Below are 8,803 nucleotides of genomic sequence, written 5' to 3' on the forward strand. Positions count from 1 at the left end.
TTATATTCTGGGAAAATATGACAAACCAACCCAAACAACTGCAGGGTTCCTACACAGTTTTAAAAGATGTAGAAAAATATGGAAGTTGAAAGGTGTAGAAAAACATGTAAAAAGGAAATAATTCAAGGAAATTGCATCTTATTAATGGACTTTATTCCCTGTTCCACCTCCTAAATGTTCCATACAATTTACCTCAAAATCTCTGATATTTAATCCATCACTCATGCAAGTATTTATCCTTCACTTGCACATCTGTTTGTCCTTCCATGCATCCTCCTCCCTTTTATTTTTTTTCATCGTCTATTTTACAGGTTGTTTTTTGAGCTGTTCTATTTGAAGCCAGAAACCTCCATAGAAATATCTTCAGTAAATTCATAGTAAACATTTATATGTATAGTACCAAAAGCAACGGAAAATGTTGATAATTGTCTGGAAAAGCTTGCATGAACTTTTAGCTTCGGTGTTTTGGAACCCTGCGTTTAGGTAACATTCATTGTAGTGATGGCAGAATTTTTAATCAAAATCTCGTTTTTATTAGTAGATCTGTATGAAGGCCTGCAGTTGTTAGCCATGCTACCTTGCAGCAGCAAGAAGTGCCTTCACTCTAATTGTGTCTGGTTTCTATTCTGCATATACAGGTCCTTCTCAAAAAATTAGCATATTGTGATAAAGTTCATTATTTTCCATAATGTCATGATGAAAATTTAACATTCATATATTTTAGATTCATTGCACACTAACTGAAATATATCAGGTCTTTTATTGTCTTAATACGGAGGATTTTGACATACAGCTCATGAAAACCCAAAATTCCTATCTCACAAAATTAGCATATTTCATCCGACCAATAAAATAAAAGTGTTTTTAATACAAAAAACGTCAACCTTCAAATAATCATGTACAGTTATGCACTCAATACTTGGTCGGGAATCCTTTTGCAGAAATGACTGCTTCAATGCGGCGTGGCATGGAGGCAATCAGCCTGTGGCACTGCTGAGGTCTTATGGAGGCCCAGGATGCTTCTATAGCGGCCTTTAGCTCATCCAGAGTGTTGGGTCTTGAGTCTCTCAACGTTCTCTTCACAATATCCCACAGATTCTCTATGGGGTTCAGGTCAGGAGAGTTGGCAGGCCAATTGAGCACAGTGATACCATGGTCAGTAAACCATTTACCAGTGGTTTTGGCACTGTGAACAGGTGCCAGGTCGTGCTGAAAAATGAAATCTTCATCTCCATAAAGCTTTTCAGCAGATGGAAGCATGAAGTGCTCCAAAATCTCCTGATAGCTAGCTGCATTGACCCTGCCCTTGATAAAACACAGTGGACCAACACCAGCAGCTGACACGGCACCCCAGACCATCACTGACTGTGGGTACTTGACACTGGACTTCTGGCATTTTGGCATTTCCTTCTCCCCAGTCTTCCTCCAGACTCTGGCACCTTGATTTCCGAATGACATGCAGAATTTGCTTTCATCCAAAAAAAGTACTTTGGACCACTGAGCAACAGTCCAGTGCTGCTTCTCTGTAGCCCAGGTCTGGGGAATGCGGCACCTGTAGCCCATTTCCTGCACACGCCTGTGCACGGTGGCTCTGGATGTTTCTACTCCAGACTCAGTCCACTGCTTCCGCAGGTCCCCCAAGGTCTGGAATCGGTCCCTTCTCCACAATCTTCCTCAGGGTCCGGTCACCTCTTCTCGTTGTGCAGCGTTTTCTGCCACACCTTTTTCCTTCCCACAGACTTCCCACTGAGGTGCCTTGATACAGCACTCTGGGAACAGCCTATTCGTTCAGAAATTTCTTTCTGTGTCTTACCCTCTTGCTTGAGGGTGTCAATAGTGGCCTTCTGGACAGCAGTCAGGTCGGCAGTCTTACCCATGATTGGGGTTTTGAGTGATGAACCAGGCTGGGAGTTTTAAAGGCCTCAGGAATTTTTTGCAGGTGTTTAGAGTTAACTCGTTGATTCAGATGATTAGGTTCATAGCTCGTTTAGAGACCCTTTTAATGATATGCTAATTTTGTGAGATAGGAATTTTGGGTTTTCATGAGCTGTATGCCAAAATCATCCGTATTAAGACAATAAAAGACCTGAAATATTTCAGTTAGTGTACAATGAATCTAAAATATATGAATGTTAAATTTTCATCATGACATTATGGAAAATAATTAACTTTATCACAATATGCTAATTTTTTGAGAAGGACCTGTAGTTTGCATGTTCTGGCTGTGGTCTCTACTAGTTCACTAGCTTTCTCCGACCACTCACAAACATGCATGTTACGTTAGCAGGTCATCCAAAATTGCCCTTAGGTGCATAGGTGGAAGTGTATGGGTGTACTGTTGTTTGTCCTGTTTGTGTAGGTGTTGAACTCTCATAGCAATAATCCAGTGCCTTTCTCTTTTTTTTTATTGCTGAAGATGAGCAGCATCCCTTTCGTGACTACAATGAGAGAGTTAGCAAAATAGATGGATTTAAATAAAGATGCACAGGTAGCTCACGGTGTCAAACTGACCTTTCTGCATAAACATGTTCACCATGAGAATTATCCTACTGCAAAGGGTGATAAATTGTCACATGGAAGTAAGGGGGGCAATGGCTCTGTGTTCACACATTTCCAGTTTCCGCTGTGTATTTGGCAAGCTTATAATGCCATAACGACTCAGCAGCAGGTCGCCTTCCTTAGTCATCAGGCTTTGAGCAGCTTAATGTCTGTGGGAGCCTTCTTCAGTCACAGCACATGAACACAACTATCACCGTTTACACTGCAGTGAAAGACGGAGAGAAAAAAGAGTAAACATACATTACCGTTCTTAAAACGGTTTGTTCCAAGAGTCCTGGGTCCAGACATTGCTACACGTATTATCAAACACTCTGACAGGACAATGGTGAGGGGGGGCAGCTTTATATTTTAACATCCATTATAGATTATTTACATTTGGGTTTTTTTTCTAGTTCCAGACTGTGCTATGAAATATTGGAAGTTCCTGGAAAATAAATAGTCAAGCAAGATCTTTTTTACACCGATTGTTCCAGCAGTTTACTTTATCACCAATGTCAAATCTGGATTTTAACATTAAGGCAGAGCCATCCCCACATGCACTCATGCACCTGTAGGTTTTCATTGACAGATGTTACTCCGGTAATGGGACTGCTTATGACAAGGTTGAACAACTTACTTTTTTACCTCAAGAATTCTTGATTTACATTTACTGTACTACGCAAAGGTCTTGGACAATCTTCCAGTATACTTTGCTTCCAAAGGGACAGGTTTTCGTTATCTTCTATGGATTTATACAGTTTCTCAAATGTTTTGATAGTCTTGAAAAGTTTTCCTTTGGACATTGAACACTTTTTTGCTAATTAAAACAGCCTTGTATCTGATTATTTTGAATCAAATATAGTTATTAGTTCATTAAGCCATCTAAGTCTGACCTCTAAGTTATTGAGATATGTTAGATGCAATGTTAAAGAAAGAAATAATGTTTTATCTACACAAAACAAAGACACCTTTTAAATTAGATGGTTTGGCACAAAACAGAATCCCCTCTTTATCTACTAAACAAAATCCTACCACTAACAAAATATGACATGCAAACTTTTTTGTTTTTGCAACAAAATTGTAATTTCTAAAGAACTATTTCCAAAACACTACATTTCTTGGCATGACCTGCAATTTGTCTAAACAAATAATGCAATTGGACCTAGTGCAGCACAAAAGAATATGTATCAGACCAATAAAGGCTAAGATACAATAAAGACGTTGAGAAAGGCTTCAGTCTTTTTTATTGAGCCAGCTACAGTATGCAAAGCATTTGTTAGAGGAATTACAGGAAAGTGTGACTCCCTTAAATCGTAATGAGGACTGGGTGAACATTGGTTTTCTTTATGTGTCTAACTATAGCTCTAAGGTCTTCAGTAAGTAGGCCGTTGCAGGGATGAAAAGCTTCAGGGTTCATATCATCTGATTACCTTCCCCTCATGTCAACAAAGATAAATATTTAAATTGCAGGTAAGCTGTTAAGAGCATGATCACTATCACTTGTAACCACAGTTCCAGTCAGATGTTCACACATATTGTGTGACACCACTGTCATTGGACTGATCCAGGACGGTGATGATTCTGCATACAGACAGCAGGTGGATCGGCTGGTACACTGGTGCGGTCAGAACTACCTTGAACTGAACCCACTCAAGACTGTGGAAATGGTGGTGGACTTTCGGAGAACACCACCCCCCTCACCATCCTCAACAACACTGTATCGGCCGTGGACCACTTCAGGTTCTTAGGAACCACCATTTCTGAGGACCTGAGATGGTCTTCACACATAGAAACTGTTCGAAAGAAGGTCCAGCAGAGACTACTTCCTGAGGCAACTCAAGAAGTTCAACCTTCCACAGGAGCTGTTGGTCATCTTCTACACTGCCATCATTCAGTCTGTCTTGTCTTCATCCATCTCAGTGTGGTTTGGCTCATCCACAAAACAGGACAGGTCCAGACTGCAACGAATAATCAGGAATGCAGAGAGAATAATCAGGGCTGACCTTCCCTCCATCCAGGACTTATATACAGGTCCTTCTCAAAAAATTAGCATATTGTGATAAAGTTCATTATTTTCCATAATGTCATGATGAAAATTTAACATTCATATATTTTAGATTCATTGCACACTAACTGAAATATTTCAGGTCTTTTATTGTCTTAATACAGATGATTTTGGCATACAGCTCATGAAAACCCAAAATTCCTATCTCACAAAATTAGCATATTATTAAAAGGGTCTCTAAACGAGCTATGAACCTAATCATCTGAATCAACGAGTTAACTCTAAACACCTGCAAAAGATTCCTGAGGCCTTTAAATCTCCCAGCCTGGTTCATCACTCAAAACCCCAATCATGGGTAAGACTGCCGACCTGACTGCTGTCCAGAAGGCCACTATTGACACCCTCAAGCAAGAGGGTAAGACACAGAAAGAAATTTCTGAACAAATAGGCTGTTCCCAGAGTGCTGTATCAAGGCACCTCAGTGGGAAGTCTGTGGGAAGGAAAAAGTGTGGCAGAAAACGCTGCACAACAAGAAGAGGTGACCTGGACCCTGAGGAAGATTGTGGAGAAGGGCCGATTCCAGACCTTGGGGGACCTGCGGAAGCAGTGGACTGAGTCTGGAGTAGAAACATCCAGAGCCACCGTGCACAGGCGTGTGCAGGAAATGGGCTACAGGTGCCGCATTCCCCAGACCTGGGCTACAGAGAAGCAGCACTGGACTGTTGCTCAGTGGTCCAAAGTACTTTTTTCGGATGAAAGCAAATTCTGCATGTCATTCGGAAATCAAGGTACCAGAGTCTGGAGGAAGACTGGGGAGAAGGAAATGCCAAAATGCCAGAAGTCCAGTGTCAAGTACCCACAGTCAGTGATGGTCTGGGGTGCCGTGTCAGCTGCTGGTGTTGGTCCACTGTGTTTTATCAAGGGCAGGGTCAACGCAGCTAGCTATCAGGAGATTTTGGAGCACTTCATGCTTCCATCTGCTGAAAAGCTTTATGGAGATGAAGATTTCATTTTTCAGCACGACCTGGCACCTGCTCACAGTGCCAAAACCACTGGTAAATGGTTTATTGACCATGGTATCACTGTGCTCAATTGGCCTGCCAACTCTCCTGACCTGAACCCCATAGAGAATCTGTGGGATATTGTGAAGAGAACGTTGAGAGACTCAAGACCCAACACTCTGGATGAGCTAAAGGCCGCTATCGAAGCATCCTGGGCCTCCATAAGACCTCAGCAGTGCCACAGGCTGATTGCCTCCATGCCACGCCACATTGAAGCAGTCATTTCTGCAAAAGGATTCCCGACCAAGTATTGAGTGCATAACTGTACATGATTATTTGAAGGTTGACGTTTTTTGTATTAAAAACACTTTTCTTTTATTGGTTGGATGAAATATGCCAATTTTGTGAGATAGGAATTTTGGGTTTTCATGAGCTGTATGCCAAAATCATCCGTATTAAGACAATAAAAGACCTTAAATATTTCAGTTAGTGTGCAATGAATCTAAAATATATGAATGTTAAATTTTCATCATTACATTATGGAAAATAATGAACTTTATCACAATATGCTAATTTTTTGAGAAGGACCTGTAGGTCTAGGGTCAGAAAAAGAGCTGCTAAAATCTCTGCAGACCCCACACACCCTGCACATAAACTGTTCAGAGTTTTACCTTCAGGCCGCCGCTACAGAGCACTGTTTACTAAAACCAGCCGCCACAGAGACAGTTTCTTCCCCCAGGCTGTTTCTCTGATGAACATTCAATAGAGTACAAAACAACAGCATACAGATGTTGCAAATGCACCTTTTTATTATAAATGTGTATATTGTACATTGTAAATATGTATATTCTGTAATACAAAAACAAAACCAAAGAGCAAAGTGTACCGGAGTCAAATTCCTTGTTTGTATGCACGAACTTGGCAATAAAGCTGATTCTGATTCTGATATTCTGTATGGACAGAATGTCACATTAACTTAGCTTGAATTAAGTTAGAATTTAAGTGGATTTTCTCTAATTCACACAAAATAATAATTATACATACAGGCTCAAATATATACATGACACCCACACTACTGTTTAGATAAATTTCCACGAATGAGTTGTAGAGAAACCACCTTTTTGAAAACATCAACACAGCCAAGTTATTAATTTTGCTGTTAGTCAGTATCTAGTAGGAACACACAGTTGTGTTCAAGTTTGAACTATATGAACCAAACCATCACTTCAAGTGAAAAAAAATAAATACAAACTGACCATGATATTTTGAAATAACCCACGATCCACCATGGCTCTTATTAAAAAAAAAGAAAAAGGAAAATGCTGGAACCCCAAAGTTACAGTCCACAGTGAAGTGTGTTTAACATCATGGGGTGGCCAAGAAGGAGGTGTCTGCTACAAAGTCAAGCCCTTCTTGCTCAACAGAATTTTGCAGCTGCCCACATGGACAAGAGAGGGTTTTTATGGTCAAATGAAACAAAGATAGAACTATTTGGTCACAATGACAAGAAGAGTGTTTGGATGAGTCTCAGTGAGACCTTGACACTTAGAACACTGTACCAGCTGTTTAGCATGGTGGTGGTAGCATCATAATAAGGGTCTATTTCACTTCCAGTGGTAATCTTGCATTGCAGATGTCTGTGGCAAGAAGACTACCTCTAAATCTTTTTAGCACTAAAGAAAAACCAATAACTAGATTATTACAACTTGAGTGCAATTAAGTGTTTGATCAGGGCAATCCTCCCAAACACACTTTGAAACAAGTTTTGAAAAGGATAACGTAGGCTAACAAAAAAATCTTTGGATTGGTCCTTACCTCAAGTCTTACGAAATCTGTGGACTATGCTTAAAATCTAACTCCCCACCAGAAGATTAACTTGTTTAAGTGATCTTTACCATTTCTAATAAGACAAGGGGTCTATATCCAACCTGAATCATTTCAGGGCCTTGTTGATGCCTTAAAGCATATGTCCGTAAAAGGCAACGTCCTAAGGTTAGACATTGATCTAAATACTATTGGGGGATTTATGCATATACAGTGCCTTGCGAAAGTATTTGGCCTCCTTGAACTTTTCAGCCTTTTGCCACATTTCAGGTTTCAAACATAAAGATATAAAATTCAGATTTTTGGTGAAGAATCAACAAGTGGGACACAATTGTGAAGTGGAATTAAATTTATTGGATGTGTCAAACGTATTTAACAAATAAAAAACTGAAAACTGGGGCGTGCAATATTATTTGGCCCCTTTACTTTCAGTGCAGCAAACTCACTCCAGAAGTTTAGTGAGGATCTCTGAATGATCCAATGTTGTCCCAAATGACTGATGATGATAAATAGAATCCACCTGGTTGTAATCAAGTCTCCGTATAAATGCACCTGCTCTGTGATAGTCTCAGGGTTCTGTTCAAAGCGCAGAGAGCATCATGAAGACCGAGGAACACACCAGGCAGGTCCGAGATACTGTTGTGGAGAAGTTTAAAGCTGGATTTGGATACAAAAAGATTTCCCAAGCTTTAAACATCCCAAGGAGCACTGTGCAAGCAATCATATTGAAATGGAAGGAGTATCAGACCACTGCAAATCTAACAAGACCCGGCCGTCCCTCTAAACTTTCATCTCGAACAAGGAGAAGACTGATCAGAGATGCAGCCAAGAGGCCCCATGATCACTCTGGATGAACTGCAGAGATCTACAGCTGAGGTGGGAGAGTCTGTTCATAGGACAACAATCAGTCGTACATTGCACAAATCTGGCCTTTATGGAAGAGTGGCAAGAAGAAAGCAATTTCTCAAAGATATCTATAAAAAGTCTCGTTTAAAGTTTGCCACAAGCCACCTGGGAGACACACCAAACATGTGGAAGAAGGTGCTCTGGTCAGATGAAACCAAAATCGAACTGTTTTGCCACAATGCAAAACGATATGTTTGGCATAAAAGCAACACAGCTCATCATCCTGAACACACCATCCCCAATGTCAAACATGGTGGTGGCAGCATCATGGTTTGGGCCTGCTTTTCGTCAGCAGGGACAGGGAAGATGGTCAAAATTGATGGGAAGATGGATGGGGCCAAATACAGGACCATTCTGGAAGAAACCTGTTGGAGTCTGCAAGAGACCTGAGACTGGGACGGAGATTTATCTTCCAACAAACAATGATCCAAAACATAAAGCCAAATCTACAATGAATGGGTTCACAAATAAACGTATCCAGGTGTTGGAATGGCCAAGTCAAAGTCCAGACCTGAATCCAATGGAGAAT

The sequence above is a fragment of the Girardinichthys multiradiatus genome, chromosome 4, assembly GCF_021462225.1.
Source record: "Girardinichthys multiradiatus isolate DD_20200921_A chromosome 4, DD_fGirMul_XY1, whole genome shotgun sequence".
Lineage (NCBI taxonomy): Eukaryota > Metazoa > Chordata > Actinopteri > Cyprinodontiformes > Goodeidae > Girardinichthys > Girardinichthys multiradiatus.